Source organism: Andrena cerasifolii, chromosome 11, assembly GCF_050908995.1.
Source record: "Andrena cerasifolii isolate SP2316 chromosome 11, iyAndCera1_principal, whole genome shotgun sequence".
In the NCBI taxonomy this organism is placed as follows: domain Eukaryota; kingdom Metazoa; phylum Arthropoda; class Insecta; order Hymenoptera; family Andrenidae; genus Andrena; species Andrena cerasifolii.
The window spans coordinates 8,806,371-8,823,046 of record NC_135128.1 but is presented as its reverse complement, the minus strand read 5'-3'; the positions used below and the strand labels follow the sequence as shown (position 1 = coordinate 8,823,046).

The 16,676-nt window shown below is 49.2% G+C and overlaps 1 protein-coding gene across 32 annotated transcripts in view; it reads left to right on the top strand.

Annotated features, from left to right (window-relative positions):
* The window catches only part of Foxp (forkhead box transcription factor P), a 237,005-nt gene that overhangs the window by 12,501 nt on the left and 207,828 nt on the right, over nucleotides 1-16,676 (top strand). For 2 of the 32 annotated variants that reach the window (XM_076823306.1, XM_076823300.1), the window contains exon 1: nucleotides 15,714-16,431. The exons of 29 other annotated variants lie outside the window; for them this stretch is intronic. The gene's annotated coding sequence lies outside the window, so the exon portion shown is untranslated. One more of the 32 variants, XM_076823304.1, reaches the window with a different exon arrangement.

The following is a 16,676-nucleotide window of genomic DNA, read 5'->3' as shown; positions in this document are numbered from 1 at the left end:
TACACTAATGGGGATAATCCGCGTTTTTTAATAAAAATAAAATAAAATAAATAAGTTAGAATTATATTCTGAAATATAATTATATTCTGAAATATAATTCTAAGTTAATAATATTTAAAAATAAAACAGAAAATACTTCGCGACCTACCGGTTGGGAAACACTGCAGTAGGACGAGTCAATGACATAGACATTCGATGTTCATTTCTAATGAACGAATTTTTAATTATCTCGGGGAATCACCTTTAAGGAGTCTCCCTACCTTGACCGCCCGAAAAGAATGCGATACTTGGGATTTCTTTTAAGAGAAACCCTCAAATTATATTAATTAAAAACTTATACTTGTACATATTTAGACACCATTTTAAAAACATTTAAATTAAAAAAAGCACTACCTAAAACTTTAAACGCATTTTTCTCAAAACGATGTTCTTCGAATTGGTCAGTATCTAAAAAATCAATCACCCGATTTACTTCAAACTTGGTATATATCTTCAGTAGATGTCCCATTCTCGTTGTTACTAAAACTAAGTCGGTTCTTGCAAAATTAGACTTTTACGACTTAAAAAATCAGCGAATTTTTTGCAGAAATTGATCTCTGTTTTGAACGCTGCCATTTTTTTTTTACTTTTCAGTATTTCTCATTTAATCTAGTTCAGACGAGAGCCACACTCATACAGATTACACCAAATTTTAAATTTTCTCCTTTAGACAACTACAGCGGCTAATTTTATGCTAACCATGCGCATATGATTTTTGTAAGGCGCTCTATTTGAAGCACTATACCGTCGGATATAACCACTATTTTTGCATAGAACTTTTTTTGTCATATTCTCTAAAGCTTGACAAATAAAGCCACAAAGCTGGCAGTAAATATATTCAACGGTTTTGTTTGAAAAAATTCCCAAAGTTCGCATCATTTTTCGTCCTCAATCCCTTCACTCCCGAGTCTCGAAGGGATGAGTGTACATCGAATGCAGACCGTAGAATTATTTCTACGCTGCGCGGAGCAACCTTGAAAACGAGTACTCATGTCGAAAATATGGGATGCTTATTATGAAACGGGCGGCGCGAAGATGCAGAGACAATTTCTCGGCGGCATAAATCTTTAAACGCTACAGGCCGGCTCTGCTTAATAATTGATAAGTAAATAATTCATTCGAGGTGGTGAACACGACCGTGCCAAACGATGGGACAGATTTACTGTCCGTCCCTCTAGCAGACGCATTTGCTCTTTGCTCCATTCCTGGCGACTTTGGTATATTTCGCTGCCCGCGGTCACGGAAGCTTCAAGTATAGTTAGCTGTACTAAGGATTGGTATGTAGCTGGCTCTCATCGGTTCATTTATTTACGCGATCGGGCCCCACTTAATATCAGCCCCAGCCTCCGCGAAACACTAATTTTACCGCGGAAGATGCTGGCCGCATAAATTCTGCGGTAAATGTAAATTTTTCGTCGGCGCGACCCGCCATTTTCGAAATACACGCGCCTCTTAATCCGAGGAGGGCACAGAGAGAGAGAGAGGGAGAGAGAGAGCCGGGAGGGCTCGTTGGGAACGTCATCGCTGAGATTCAGGTGGAGCCGTCTCCACTTATCCGAAGAGGCCTGGAAGTCCGTCGCGGCGATTTAATTCCGCCGGAGATTAGAATATCGGCTAGTGAACCAATGACAACAAGATTCTATTTCAAACGATGGTTATTCTTAGGCACGCGTAAATTTAATTGCGACAGCGGTAGCGACGTATACCTCGAAACGTGTATCGTGCTTGAAATATGACTTGGAAGTATAGTGCAAGCGGCAATTATTTAATTCGGTTAATTATTGCCCTTAGAGCAAGACGTCCCCGAAGATATATCGCTGAAATATCGTTGTCTATAATTGCGCAAGCCGGGATTTAGCGCGTGTACCCTTATCGAGGAAATTCTAAATAAATATTCCGCGGAGGATATAAAGAAATATCCGCGGAAGAAGTCTCCGAGTGTTATCATTCTTCCGCGTGGGTTTATGTTTCTTTTTCCCTCCCTCCCACCCCCCCTCCCGCGGGAGGGGGGGGGCAGAAGGAAAGAGGCGAAAAAGACGGCGGTGTTAGTAAAGTTAATATTTTTTAAAGGAATAATGAATTCAGTAACCCCAGACTGGAGAGCGCCGCACGTCCCAGCTTTAAATCTTTTCTGTAAATAGATTATGGCGCAAGATAATGAAAAATTTGCCAGTACCCCTGGCCCCGTCCAACGTCAACTCTCGCTTCTTTGAACTTTCTTTTTCGACCTCCGCGTTGTTCCTTTTTAAACGCTCTGGACGCTGTAAATTCATGCTCCTCGTAGTTGCTTTCTGTTTTCCTTAGTGAAAATATCGGTAACGTTATCCCGGATCCTAAAGGATCTCCTAGAATCTGCCTGATGGCATTTTACCGATCGGCACGCTTTCCTTTCGTTCGCGCGGAATGCCTCGCGCAAATCCGAGATTCAGCGGCATGAAATGTAGCATTATCGTCCGGGGAATATTGTGTACAACACAGATAAGATAACGCATACTCGCGGCGAATCACATGATTAGAGCAATCGAGGCGTACTTGCGTCTTCAATCGGCGGGTAGTTGGCAAAGAGAAAATTGAAATATGAATCATTCGGTACATAATCGTGCTCTAAATAACTCGGCAACATGTTGCTTGCGCCTCCAGTAAACGCGAACGAAAGAACTCGTGCTCGTTTCTTTATTGGCCGCGAGTTCCTTTTTCATCCAGTATACACGCAATTACATTTTTCCTCTGCGCAGCCCGCGCCCGTAATACTGTTCTTTCAAACGTTCAAGACAGATCTAATCATCTAATTGTGCTTAGGTATATCTCGAGCTTCATTAGCCTGTGCAACGCGAGAACCACAAGGTCCGACGATTAAATTCCAGAGTCGACTGCCTATCGAAGCTTTTATCGATTAAGATTTGAGATTCAAGAGGATGCTTTCCCCTGGCGTGGCAGGATCTTCCTCTGCGCCGATAGTCGTGCAGCTTTTGGCAAGAGTTCCCCAATTAAAAGGAAATACAAGAAAGAACTGGCCTAGCGGCTAAATCTTCTCAGCGAGCACATGAGCGTGCCTCGTCCCAGGAAGATCACTTCAAAGAATATTCGAAGATATGTCAGGACTTAAATGTGCCTATGGAGCTTAATCACCGAACTGAGTAATTAGTCGCGATAAGGCGGGCTTGACTCGCGGGCGACGCTGTAAATACTTCGATGCATCCGGATGGGCGGCTGGCATAAATCTAGGCGTGTACACCCGGAGAAACAACACCGGCTTGCGCGGTGGTTCATCCCCGTTGATAAATTCATGTTTGCCCGCGTTTGAATGTACCATTGATGAGAGGTAGAAATGGTCAACGTTAGCCAAGAAGCTGCTCCCTGGCCGGAGTCTCGCAGACATTAGTATTAATAGTTATGAATCTAGAATAGAACGCCGCGGGCTGTTATGTAGATACGCGAACCTACGACTCCGGTCATCCGCGCATATTTTATGCCGGTAAGATACGAACGCAACCGCCGAAAGGGGTGTAAGATCGAAAAGAGTCCTGGGTCCCCGCCTCCGATGGGTGAATTCTGCGGCGACATAAGGAACGGCGACCCGCGGCTCGCAGATAGAAACCGAATAAAGAAAATCCTCCCGGAAGCTCGTAGAGGTGTACGTACGTCGCGGTGAAGTTCCCGCGGCACGCGTTGCGAATACCATTAGGGTTAATGATCTGCACGAGCACGAACGCGAGAAATAGAGAAGCCCCGTTGTTGCACCGAGGGTAAACTGATTTCGTTTCGAGTCCACCTTGCTGTTTCCCTTTCCCGATAATTGTAATTCGTCTTGCTGGGTATTCGCTGGCTGCTAGAAGGAGCCGAGGATCCTTTGGACTGTTCAGGAGCATTTCTGGGACTTGCTGGTCACTAGGTCAGCGTTTTATTTCAAACCTGGGTACACCAGTCTCCTCTGAAAATTCCGCTGAATTATAATTAAATTACTGGAGCATGTAATGGCGCGACTCGTCAACCACGCCGATGGAAGGGAATTAATCCGACGGCGCGTAGGTGAGCTCGCAAAGGGTTACTCTCCCGGAGCAATCGGTTTAAGGCAAAGCTTGGGGTGAACATTCCTTGGCCGATCATCCGGATGCCCGTTTTTTGGTGTTAGCCGGGCCTGTCTGTGCCTTCGGCTGCCTATTTATAGGTCAGCCTCCTTAGCGGCTCCGAGTTAGAGGGAACATTGGACAGCCTTCTTCCACCTTAAACCGCTGTTTTAGTTCTCCAACTTCTCCTCCGCCGTTCCTTCGCGGCGTCATTGAAACGCGCGCGGCCGACCAGTAACGGAATCATTCTCCTATCTCAGTAAGTGGCCGCTGCTACGGTAGCGTACACAGGAGTCTGAATCAAGACCCAACCCAGGGCGGAATACTTCAAACCCACCGGTTATAACACATTCTTCACACGCGCGTACCTCTCCCTCGGCGGGCATACGCAATTCCCTCGCGGTGGTGCCGATCACAATGGTGTCTGCGCCGAAATCATTAGCGCGTAGTCATTACACGCCTGCCGAATTACACTCGCGAGTATATCGCGATTATCCGAATGTCCCGAGCCGTCGCCGTTCGATCTGAATCGAGCCCGTGTAAGAAGAGGCCTCGGTTACAGAGGCTCGCCCCGGGTACAGTGGTGTGGCGTGTCGTTAGTATTGTTGTCCGCCGATCGAGTCGCTCGCAGACAGCGCGCACCGGTTTCGAACCTTTGACGCGCGCGCCTGTCGCGTCGTTATAAAACAGTAATAATAAAGAGCGCCGAGCGTGACGGGCGGGGCTAGGATTTTGTACAGGATCGTCGAACCGCGAATATGTGAAGTGGTTCCGGGATACGGGTGACTTAGGGGGGTTTCAAGCCCCCCGGGGTGGCGCGCGGGCCGGCGGGGGACTCCCGCGAAGGGAATCGACGCCGGTGGAGTACGCGGGGCGCTTACTAGGCGACCGATTGTAATTATTTTTCCCCGATGACTTTGCCCTCGATGATTGTGCCTCTGCCACGGTGAATTGATGCTGAGAGGCCCCTCATCAGCCGCTTCTCTATACGTTAAAACGACGCGGCAAAGTTAAACGCTACCGGACCGTGTCGGGAAAGGAGAGTTCTTAGCGTGACGCGCACTCACGGTGATTGGTCCCTCTGGACAGGAACGGCTAGGAATCATTGGCATCGGGAACATCCATTCATCCCCGCGTATGTAGGGGAGTGTCGCGGCTGAAAATTCGGAGAGAGAGAAGGAAGGAGCGTGCCGAGCTAGAGGACACTCGAGCCTGATTATTTTCTACTCCTTATGAGACACGTTCCCGCGCCGCAACACGCTCGCCGAGCGGGTCGTTACGGCTTGTTTCCTTTCAAATTCTCCGCGTATTGATTCCAATTCTCTTCCGCCGCGAAATTCCACGTTCGCCCGGTTAACCGGCAAGGCGAGAGATTATAACGACCCGCGACTCTTTCGGCGTCGATAACGCGGCCGAGTTACGCGCGCGCCTCTCTGCATCATCAATCGTTACGTGCACGCGTTTCGGTTATCTCGTCTATCTGGATATCGTTAAATCGAGGGCTTATTTCAAAGCAGCGCCTTAAATCGAACAAATACGACGCTGAGAGCGTTGCACCGCTCTTGTGTAATCACTGGGGACGTTTTTACCACGACGCGGGGTATTATTAACGGGGTACACTGGTGTAACTGCCCGTTTTTCAACCGCATTTTCCGGAATTTATTTAACAAAACCTATAAGTTTATACCATCTGGCGTTCTGTCTGCATATTGAAGTGTGCTTGAAGTAATACTCAGAATTTTTTTCGACGTTTCTATCGCACATGTACGTAGATACAGGTGGTGGCGTAAAATTTTTAAGGAAAGTTCTTTTCCGACAGATGTCGATGTGGAGACTGTTCTAGTCATCCAAAATGGGAAAACTAAGGTTTACTTTCTTTATTATGTTTGTCGCTGTGGCTGGAACCACAGAGGCCTACCAACAGTGAAAATTTGCAGAATGATAGCATTTTGAAAAAATGTTAGATTTTTGCTTATAAATTTAGCTGGTTTCGTTCTGTAGAATTAATTTCATACGAGATAGAAACTCGTCAGAGGTTCCAGCCATAGCGACAAACATAATAAAGGAAATGAACCTTAGTTTTCCCACTTTGGATGACTAGAACAGTTTCCACAGCAACGCCTGTCGGAAAAGAAATTTCTTTAAGAATTTTACGCCACCGACTATATCTATGTATATGTGCGATAAAAAAAGTTAAAAAAATTCTGAGTTTAACTTCAAACATACCTTAATATGCAGACAAAACGCCAGATAGTATAAACTTGTAGTTTTTGTTAAATAAATTCTCGAAGATGGCGTTGACAAACGGACAGTTACACTAGAGTACACCCTTAAGGGATATATCTCGCGGGTGGCTGTGCTTAATTATAAAAATACAAACAGTTGATTATTGAAGGCGGGCTCGGAAATCAAAATCTTAGCGCAGAGAGAAGCTGAAATTCCTTGGAGATGTGCAATAAACGTTATCGGGTACGGTGAAAGCATGGAGATTCGCTTAGTAGTTACATAAGTAGAATCTGAGACGTCCATAAAGAGTTCTTGCCTTTGGCCACGTCTACGTTATCTCGGTTGTTCCGTTATTTACCTGATTATAGGCCAATTAACTGGCAACTGGCAGTGAAGCCGAAAGAAATTGAATGGCCGAGGCTTAAACGTGCAACTATCGATCGAATGGTAGATAGAATTATTTGTGAAACACTTTGTTCGACCGAATCGTTCGACGAATCGGCGGGGTCTTATAATCAGGATTTTCGACAGCATCCCGGGTTCATTGACCCGTCTCGATCTAGGAGGAATTTCTCCTCACCTGGCATTATCTTAACGGCGGTGAAAGTATGGCAACATTGTTGCCCACTTTGGTGTAAACAGAATTTCCTCGTTTAATCAGCGGGGATACACTTAATCCGAAGAAAGTTGCGGTGAAAGTTTTAATATTGACATATGTGTCTTAAACTCTGAAGCATACGAGCCAGTGGGGCCTATAAATATTATTCATAATTTTACGGGAATTTTTGTTTATCTCCCTCGCGAGAATACGTGCCACATCTCTAGCACCGTGCGGTTTCGCGATTCTTACAATCCCCCTGCGCAAAACATCCGCTCTCCCAATTGCTAGAGTCTCCTCTACTTCGCCGAAATCGTTTGCGCAGGTAATTACGACAGCGAACTTGCTTATTTTAACGTCAAAGCTCGAAGCGCACACACCGCAATGGAAAATAATGCCGGCGGAGAGATGTGCGGAACGCAAGCGAGGCGAGCGTCACAGGTGTTAAATATTAAGTCAAGTCGCTTGGAGGAAGCGACGTTTCAGAAATCGTGCCAGACATTGCCACGCTTTCATTTAGTTTATGATATTTAAATGAAGCCACGTCTGTCCGTTGTAACGCGACCCAACGACCGGCGCAATTACGATATCACACGAGAGTGAATTACGCGATCGTGCATCACCGTTTCCGTGAATTATTTACCTACTCCCCTAGCTCGTACTACTTGCGAGAAGCTTGTGTGCCCGGGGCAGGTTGATCGAAACAATTTCGACGGGAATTCAATCGTGGAATTAAAGTTAAAAACTGCTTACAGCGCGAAGCGAGCTTCAATAACGAAAGTGAAAATTTCACGATGCCTTTGCTCGCGACAGAGGGCAGAAAGCACTTCTTTTTATACATCCATAAACGAGCAACCCTGCGTGCTGTGCGGCGAGGGTTGGAATATGATTAGTATATCGTTATAGAAGCATCGGCTTGGATACTTAAATTAAGTTTATTGGGCAATTCTCACGGCGTTACGTCCTTCTTGGCGCGACCCTCGTAAAGGATAAAGTCTCTGCCCGCTGTATCGAGACCGCTGTAGTCGACTCGGCGATTCCAACGTCTCCACGCACCCAAACCCCTCCGCATTAAAACGAGCAAGTTAATGAAAGCGATTACGACGTTCGGGGGAATGGCAGGTGTACACTTCGAAAAAACTGCTGGGGCTCGCGGCCGCGGAAGACAGTAAACAATGGCGATAAGTGGCCCATTCTCGTTTCCAGAGTTTCGCGAGTTCGAAACTCCGAGCTCGTTCCCTTCTTCCCCCGTTCTTCGGCAACCCCTCCGATATTTGGTAAACAATTAAAATCCCGCCTTCGTTTGATAGCTCCTCGCTTCGGACGAAATTAAGAAGTTGGGGAGATCGAGGGAAACGCCCGCAGGAGTAACTTCTGTCCACCGGAGCCTCGACAGTAAAAGAATCTCGATTGTCGGCCGGAGAATACGGTTCGAAAATGTATTCCCTTGAATTTTCATAAGACGGGATCGGCGCAGAACCGGGGGGGGTGATTATTTCCAATGAGTGATCGCACTCTCGTAATTAGCTGGCGGAAAAGCGGCGGCCGCTTCTTAATCCCGTATCGATCGGGGCGAAAGTTATCCCTAAGCGTTCGGTTCAGCGAATTTTTCCCCCGACCAGTCCGACCAGAAATCCGGAGAATCGTGAAAAATGCTTTAAATTCGTTGCGATTTGATTGATCGCGTTAATAAGAAAGTTCGTCCGTCCTTTCTCCGTCCTCTTATCTCGAGAGGGTGGCTGGCGGAAAAAAGTGCAGGAGGGGCTCCTTAAGGATCGCTCGATACAAGCCATTGATTAAGCGTGATTGATGAGTCAGTCCGCGTCCGAGGAAAATGTAAACTGCATCGCTTAAAAGACGGACGCGCTGTGGTCGAGGGAAACGTTCCACGGAAACCGAGGGATGAAATATTCTTGAGGAGAGCGCTTGTCGCGAAGCAGCCTGGCGATTGCCAATTAATAATGGATCGAAACAAAGCAATTTGTGTTTCCACTAAGTAAAAGAACTCTCGGGAAGTTTGGGTGCCGCGCATTAATTATTGCCGCGATAAGTCGCCAATTTCTCCCCGGCCTCGATTTTCGCCCCCTTTCCGTGGGATTTAGGGTAAAAAAGGGCGACGCATCTGTCTCGAGGACTCGATCAGATAAATATCGAATGGCGGCGTGGAAGGTCCGCGTAATCACCGGTGTTTTCCCCGAGATTGGTGGTGGGTGTATGGGAAGGGCGAGGGGGCAGTGAAGATTATTAATTCGATCCTCCCGCGGGCGAAGGAGTTCAGGGGCAATGACTCGAATCGTCTTACGGTGTCTACGGGATTTCTGCGGGAATTGCTGTCTCTATATAATAGTTGCCCGTAATTGGCAGCGTTGATCTGCTTGCTAAATTACAGACAATGCATACCTTATAATGTTGCGCGCTGCCATTATCCCTGATACTCTCTTCCGCCTCGTTCGCTTCTCATTTTCTGTTTCCCTTAACAGGCCCAGAGTTCCACGGGGCTGCGGCATTGTCGAGAAATTTATTCCAATGCGACCTGGGCTTGAAGCATTCCCTTTATTCTTTGCTGCATTATTTCGTTGCCTTTCAGCATTGAGAAAACCTGCCTCAGTGGCGGTGATCGGTTATCGGCTATCGATTGAACAGGGGAACGAGGCGTACGGGGGGCTTCGGGAAACACCAAGATTTTTCGGATCCTAAATTTCGGTTTCCCTTAGGAGTGGGTGAAGCAGCGGCGCTCGACGCAGCTTTCTAAAACTGTATCAATTCTCGGTCGTTGCAGTAAATCGTGCTCGGCGATCGCCTTCGACCGAAGTCGTTCTAAAATTTAGGGTTAGCTTAGGGGCTGCGGGAGGGGGAGGGTGAGGAGCGAGGGTGGACCCTTTTACCGGGGGCAAACACAAAATGCATTATTTATTGCCCGTAGCGGCTGGCAATTCATCGAATTCCCGCTAAAAGTGAAAGAGTTGAGGTCGAGGGTTGCCACTCGTGCAACGCAAGGTGCGTTCGTCGAGAATGGAACGGGGGGGTGGAGTTAAGTGGCACATTCTCCCTTTCCTTCCCCGCATTCTCACGCTTCTGCACGCATTTTCGCCAGCAACCCTCCCGCATCAGTTTCTCTTACGCGTAAACACTCGTGCTACTTATTCTGAATTTTCTGACAATTTAAATTTCGGTTTTCTGTGAACCTCCGTTTTAATTCGATACACGAAGGACTCTTTCGTCGCATCCCGAGGCTTCCCCTCGTATAAGTTCGCGGGAGTGAGCTCAGCGTCTGGGCTGTTGCGATTTATCCTCCCCGTAGATTACGAAGTCGCCACTCCAATTCGAGGCTTCTCTTTCTAGCCGGGAAACAAATGGTTCGTAAGTTTTCGGGGCACTAATTGCGGGAGGTAAGGAAGCAGCGCGAGGCTCGATGGAGCTGTAAAGTGCGCCGGCAGGGGAACGCTCGGGTGGGAATCGAAATAAACATTCGATCCCGTGGCAGATCTTTCCCCGCTGTGTCGCACCTCCTTCTCCCTCGCTCGTTCCCTCGTCCCCTGATTTATGTTAATGTTTTTGTCTCCGAACTCTAAATACAAGGCGATTCGATTCCTGCCGCGTCAAGTTCGCAGCCCCTTCCGTTTTCTTATGCTGATGCCGATTAACTTAACTGCTTTAAGACGGCAATAAAGGTCGTCGACGCGATTTAACCGGTTTCCTTTTACCATAGAATCCACGGCGTAACGCCCTCCGACGCGAAACCGAAGCCTCAGCCTGCATATTGACGATAATGGGGAAAGTTGCTGGAATCTTCGGTATCTGACTCGGAGCGTCCATCAGCCAGTTCGCGATCCACTGCGAACCCTTATCCCATTTTTCCGCGTATTTATCGGCAAATCTTTTCCTCGGAGTCTCGCAGTAACAATAGCGCACAATATTTTCGATGCGAAAAGGTAGCTCGTTCATCAACCTACGAAATTGGGAGGGAAAAATGAATGGGGGAAAAAGCGGGGGTGGAACAAACGAATGAGGGAAAAACGTGGGTGGAACAAACGAATGAAGTTCTTAATAAAGGCAATGCGTTCTTGAAGCCTCCCTTCTCGGTTCCTCTCCCGAGCTATACTCTCTTCACCACTTTCCACCCCTTGCCAGCGTCAGGTATGTTCCGCGCGAAACAAATGGAAAAGTCGTGGAATCGATTCCCATTTACGATGCCCAATCGACCGTGCGATCCTCTAAGTTCGCCGGAGTCTGTTTATTGTTTTCCACGATCTACCGCGGCACTTCGAGAACCACTTGGTATTCGGGCAAGTTCCCATTAAACTGACCGAAACCGTCCTCCCCCTATTCGCCAGGTACGCAGTTTGCGCGGGGGTGGTTTTCGTGAATCTCTCGGAGAGTTTCGGGGGTCCGGATTACCTTATCTACGGACTCTCACTCGTTCGCGTTGATTCCGAAACGAAATCCCGCCGGTCCATATACCGAGGCGTTTACGCGACGATTTACCCCCCTAAACCGTTCGCCACTGCTTGTATCTAAGTCCGGGGGTAGTTTACGCGGTATACAGGGTGCTCCCAGATTCTTTAGCCCAACGTTACACGGAGACAAACAGCATTGGAATAAACTATTAATTAGCGAATGGTGACAAGAATCAGGTATAATAATTTTGTCACGTGTTTCAATAAAGGAAGCTTGTGTCCTTGCTGAGGGAGGGTTCTAGTTTCCTTGCAATTAGTACATTTCCATTAACATTAAATAGCTGTAATTTGATAAAGAAACACTGAAGAATCTATTTTTCTCTGGCACTGTTTTATCAACATGATTAGCGGGGATGCGATAGCAAAGGGTGAAGAATTTAAGAACACCCTGTACACGGACTGTCCAGTCGCGTGTCCGTCCCTCGTCGTGTCAGAACCTCTCCGCGCTCTCCATGAAAATAAAATGACCGGTCGCGCGTATTATAATCCAACGTGTTTTACAAGGAGGCGAGGGGTCGTTTGTAGCAACCCGTTTCTAATCATTGTAACGTTTACCAGCGCAAATAGCCGCGACCAGCCGCCAAGGAAATTGCTGTTTAACGGTCGGTGCGACGTGGTGCTAACAAGTTTCTTGCACGGCCCGTAATGGGGTTACGCAAGAGTTGCAATAACCGAACGAGGCATCGATAAAAATAAAATGCGTTTGAATTGATAAGACGCGCGTAACCACCACTTCCCGGATAATAAATGCTCGTTTATATCCTGCCGTATCTCACTCGAATGTGTTTCCACGCGACACGCGGGCATTGGCCGCGCGTGAATTACCGATTTATGATTCATGAAAGTATGAAACCTACACCCGCGAAAAATCCCCACGCAGGAGACGATTGATTTAACGGGATAGTAAAATTCTCAATAGCACGGGCAATTAAACGGGGAGCGGGAGAAGCGTGTATCATGTTTTATCCAAGGATTTCCCCTTTTTTTTTTTGAGCTTCTTTTTTTTGGGGGAGGGGGGGGGGAGACGACGTTTGGGCGAGCAGGGAGGAGGGCGTGGGTCGTGGTGTACATTTTTCTCGGCGGCGCACGAAGTGACGGAAAAGGGGATTCCCCTGCACCTGATGCAATTAACTCGCTATTAGCGGAGCAGACGTTGAACAGGGCCGTCGTAACGAAAGTATAGCTCGGTGTACGTGATTAAAACGGGAATTCGTTATGGGCACCAACGGCCCGTCGATAAGATTAATTGATAAATGGCTAAATCGATCGGCTCCGTTGTAGTTTCAACTTGCTCGGCCCCCGGCCGTGGGGGAAAGATAAATATCTGGCAGCGGTGTGGTAATGATAATCGAGCGGACTCGAGTACACGTAACCCGGCGATGATCCGTGGGAAATTATCATTAAAACCGTGATATCTCTTATTGGCCACGTCGCGTTCCCACCGCTCTCGATAACCTCGCGAAAATTTCTGGCCCAATTAATTCGACGGCACGCATTGGAAGAGAGAGAGAGAAAAGAAGAAAGACACGAACGACCACCGTACAGATTTCGAGCGTAATTTGTCATCGTCGCGCGTCCTCGTGCCCGGCGATTTTCAGCAGGCGTGTTATTGCAACCGTTCCGCGAGCATCGGCACGCGGGAATAAATAAATAAAGTGGGTGGGCAAGATCGTCGTGCAGTTTCTTGCCGTCTATGATGCATCCTGTTGATCGACAGACAGAAGGAGAGAGGAAAAGAGAGAAAAGAGAGGAGGCCTGGCGGCGGAGGTGGAGGAAGGCGCGAATGGCTCGAGCCTGCGTAGTCTCATCGCCAGCCACATGTTTGAATAGCCATATTGCTGCGTGTGACGTTCCCACTTAGAGAACTGCGCCCCGAAGATCCGTCGTCCACCTTTCACGGAAACGAGCAACAGCTTTGTCTCTATTCCAGGCCTCTCATTCCCCGCGCTGCGAGAGATTATCTGGCTTTATCGCGGCAGTAACGTTTCCGCCAGCACGCCACGCTGGAAAGCCTATCCGCGGCTGGCAGCGGCTTTAAATTCGGATGGGGAATTCGTATTGGTAGGCGCGTGTAATGGGCCTCGATAAACAGACATGGTCACCGGGCTTATCGGCGATCGTAAAACGTGTCTAAGAAATTGAGCACTCAACGGGCGAAAACGTCAATACCCATTGATGAGAATGATAGTGCGGTTATACGGAGGTGATGGGAGGAAAGTGTAGAAAGAGAAGGTGCTCTCATGGGTACTGTCACACACGGGCGAACCTGGAGCATGTTGTCCACGACGGACGAGAGACCGAGCCGGCAACACCAGCGTTCGTGGGCGGTGGTTAAGGCTCGATTTCCAACGCAGGCTTCGCTCGGATTCTGTCCGGCCGCGGTGGCTTCCTCGAGGACAATCGGTGGAGATTAAGAACCCTGGGTAGCTAGTTATTTTTAAAATAATATCGCTCCTGACCTTGCGCGCGTTACACAAACAATATGAACATATTTTATCTTGGATAAACAATATGAGAGCGCACTACGGGATCGGGACTCTCCGGTGAATCGTGTCGTAGATATTTGTACAAGATGCTACGCGGACTTCGAGCACAACTTCTGGGGTAGATTCAGCATACAGGAGGTTTGCGTAGAACTACTTGATCCTGTAGCATTCCACTGAACTGATTACCGTTAAAGCTTGCGGTACCTAGAGATCTGGAATTAAGGCGATCGATCATGAGACGTCTAGAGGTGTGCGCTTTAAGTATCTGCCTCGTAGATACGCGAATATAGGTTGATGCCTAATCGTTCGTTTATTGTCAACTCTTTTTACTGTTTCCGGGATATTTCCCCAGGGCCTGAGGCTTGCTTCACGAGTGACTATTCCTCAGAAGCATGTTCTCAAGACGGGAACCGGAGATCTCGGGTGCCTGAGCTGGTTCACCAGTGCTGAGACCTTGCAACAGGCTCGACTGCGAGCGTTCTGTAATCGCGACAGCCCCACCCAGGTTTAATGGGGTACTAGGGTGTCGGGAATCAGGGTCAGACCAAGGGAATTCCTCCTTCTGCATCGTAAAGGCATCGTGTAAGAGAAGATTCTTCTTCGTCTAGGCCGAAGTTGAGTGAATTCTAGGAGTCACTTAGGTTGTGCAGGCTTTTAGACGTGCGTTTGGGCTTGTATCCTTCTCACCAAACGAAACACCTAACCAGATTCAGTATCAAGTCAGCGGACATCGGACTTAATCCAAGACTCATCCTCGCGGCTTCAGTCCCCAAGCGATTGGAGCAAGCAGACGCACCGTGCTCCGAAACAGACGCTCTCGGCTTACCTCTACCCTAGACTTGACCCAGATCTGACTCAGGCCTAAGTAATCCCGCGCACCAAGGCCTACGGTAGATGTTATCGCGGAGCAGACTCAGACCTAGCCAGTTCATCTGCCACGTACAGGGGCCAAGAAACGGCTCCGCGTTTCAAGGCTGAGCACGGGCTCGGCCGAAAGCTGGCCTAGACCTCTCCCCGGCGCAATTACCCAAAAGCTATCAGCGTGACGGCAGAAAGGCCGCGATAGCGTGCCCGTAGTCAGCGCTCGCGATCACAGTCGCGTCGCTCGCTCTCGGCAGTGGTGTCGCCGAGCGTTCCACTCCCACCCGCGAGAGAGCCGGTCAGTGTAAACTCGGCTTTATTCGGTGAAGCCGAGCAGGCTTGGGCGAGTGACGGAGAGTCGCGCGAGCCTTAACAGGGAGAAGGACAGGCGCAGCGACCGGTGGACGCGCGGGTGCGAGGGACGAGACGGAGCCGACAGTGGCGGGAAGACAGCGGCGGGCGATGGGTGGTGGGTGGTAGATCGCTGGCGGTGCGGTGGGTGCGGGAACCGGAGGAGGGATACGAAACGCGTAAACAGAGAGTCAACATGTAAACAGGCCACTCGCGAGACAAACAACGTGGGGGCCGCGGGCTGTTCACCGAACGAGGCAGCCAGGCTCTCGCCTGTTCGTTCGTACGTTCTCTGCTGGCATTCGTGTGTGCTTCGTTTCCGTCGGTCGGCCCCGTCTGTTCTCTCTCCGTGTCGGATTTATCGAATCTCCGCGGCAGCGTCGGCGGTACCGGCGCGGCGTGCCACGCCGCGAGCTCAGGCATCGATCGTCGTCCCAGTGCTCGCCACGAAAACGATAATCGACCGATCGATCCGGAATCGTTTCGGAGCGGCGCGATTCAAGGCCTCGCGGGATTTCGGTGACCCCGACCACTGTGCTTCCCGTCATCCGTTCAGAGCAAGAGAAAGACGCAGAGATATATATATATATACATATAAAGAGAGAGCGAGGGAGAGAGAAAGGTAGAGAAAGAAAGAGAGTGTGATTTTTCTACCTGAGCCGCGAGTGACGGCGTGTCGCAACGACGGCCCGCGCGACAATGTGACCCGCGGCAGGCCAATGAGAAACGAGGTTTATTATCGATGTTGCCGAATACCAATGACCCTTCGCCGTAGCCGATGCAAAGAGGAAGGTTGCCAGTGTATATATCCAGCGATTTCGTCCGACCTCTCCTCAGTTGGTGTCGCGACTCGCCGTTGGAAAATGCGGACGATCGGTGCCGCGCTGTACGCTTTGTTTACCCGCGTCGTCGCTCTGCCACCGGTGGTATAATCGTCGCTCCTAGCCGTGCGCGGGATTAGTGTGCCGTGTGTGTCGGGTGGTTTCGTTTAGTGGCCTCAGGCACCTAGAATCCTAGCGCGGCACGTCGGGAATGCTTCGCCGCCGCGTTTCCCTCGGTGCACGCGAGAGTCCGGCCAGCCTTACCGTCCCGCGTTAGCGGAAAATCGATCACGCGTGTGCAGCCACCATCGGTGGAAAATCCGCCCGGACGACTGGCTGAGAGAGAGAGAGAGAGAGAGAGAGAGAGAGAGAGAGAGAGAACATTCCTCTCCCGCGGATCGTCAACAGGTGTACGCCTTAATGATACACCGATGGAAATCGCTGTTAACATCCGCGTACAGTGAAGAGGAGGTGCTGTCGCGCTGCCGCGTGAATCATTAGCTCCTCGCCGCTCTCCGCTGCCACGTGAGTCAAGCAATCGTTATCGTGCCTTTTATTGTGATTTATGCGACGACGCGTCGCCGGTGTGCGGCAGAGAGATGCGTCTAATTGTCCGGCCCCGGGAGATCTTACCCGCGCGCTCCGGCCCGCGGCGCTAAATGGATTTAGGAGGATAACCGTTCACCCGCCTCCATTGAAAGAAATGGCTATGCGGAAACGGTTGTCGTAATGGCTCTTTAATGGGTCTTAGCATCAGGGATAGGCTTGGA